The 1,249-nt window shown below is 39.5% G+C and overlaps 1 non-coding gene across 1 annotated transcript; it reads left to right on the plus strand.

Annotated features, from left to right (window-relative positions):
• Positions 1-552: 552 nt before the first annotated feature.
• Positions 553-660, plus strand: LOC112774067 (small nucleolar RNA R71). The gene has a single exon (XR_003188578.1). It is a non-coding gene; the product is annotated as a small nucleolar RNA R71 (small nucleolar RNA).
• The last annotated feature ends 589 nt before the right edge of the window (positions 661-1,249 follow it).

Genomic DNA, 1,249 nt, shown 5'->3' on the forward strand with positions numbered 1-1,249 from the left:
TTCAGAGTTCTCTGTCTGTTGCTGAGTGGATGATGGAAAAGGTTTGCTATTGCTAAACCTGTTTCTTCCACCATTATTAAAGCCTTGTTGAGGCTTTTGATCCTTCCATGAGAAATTTGGATGATTTCTCCATGTTGAGTTATAGGTGTTTCCGTAAGGTTCACCTAAGTAATTTACCTCTGCTATTGCAGGGTTCTCAGGATCATAAGCTTCTTCTTCAGAAGATGCCTCTTGAGTACTGTTGGATGCAGTTTGCATTCCATGCAGACTCTGAGAGATCATATTGACTTGCTGAGTCAATATTTTATTCTGAGCCAATATGGCATTCAGAGTATCAACCTCAAGAACTCCCTTCTTCATAGGCGTCTCATTACTCACAGGATTCCTTTCAGAAGTGTACATGAACTGGTTATTAGCAACCATGTCAATGAGTTCTTGAGCTTCTGCAGGCATTTTCTTTAGGTGAATGGATCCACCTGCAGAGGTATCCAATGACATCTTTGATAACTCAGATAAACCATCATAGAATATATCCAGGATGGTCCATTCTGAAAGCATGTCAGAAGGACACTTTTTGGTCAACTGTTTGTATCTTTTCCAAGCTTCATAGAGGGATTCACCTTCTTTCTGTCTAAAGGTTTGAACATCAGCTCTAAGCTTGCTCAGCTTTTGAGGAGGAAAGTACTTGGCTAAGAAAGCCGTGACCAGCTTATCCCAAGAGTTCAGGCTGTCTTTTGGTTGAGAATCCAACCATAATCTAGCTCTGTCTCTTACAGCAAAAGGGAAAAGCATGAGCCTGTAGACTTCAGGATCTACTCCATTAGTCTTAACAGTATCACATATATGCAAGAATTCAGTTAAGAACTGAAAAGGATCTTCAGATGGAAGTCCATGAAACTTGCAGTTCTGCTGCATCAGAGAAACTAACTGAGGTTTCAGCTCAAAGTTGTTTGTTCCAATGGCAGGAATGGAGATGCTTCTTCCATGTAAATTGGAATTAGGTGCAGTAAAGTCACCAAGCATCTTCCTTACATTATTATTATTTTCGGCTGCCATCTCCTTCTCCTGTTCGAAAATTTCTGAAAGGTTATCTCTGGATTGTTGTATTTTAGCTTCTCTTAATTTTTTCTTCAGAGTCCTTTCAGGTTCTGGATCTGCTTCCACAAGAATGTTCTTATCCTTGCTCCTGCTCATATGACAAAGAAGAGGGCACAGAATAATAATAATAATAATAATAATAGAGATTCTC

The sequence above is a fragment of the Arachis hypogaea genome, chromosome 18, assembly GCF_003086295.3.
Source record: "Arachis hypogaea cultivar Tifrunner chromosome 18, arahy.Tifrunner.gnm2.J5K5, whole genome shotgun sequence".
In the NCBI taxonomy this organism is placed as follows: Eukaryota; Viridiplantae; Streptophyta; class Magnoliopsida; order Fabales; family Fabaceae; genus Arachis; species Arachis hypogaea.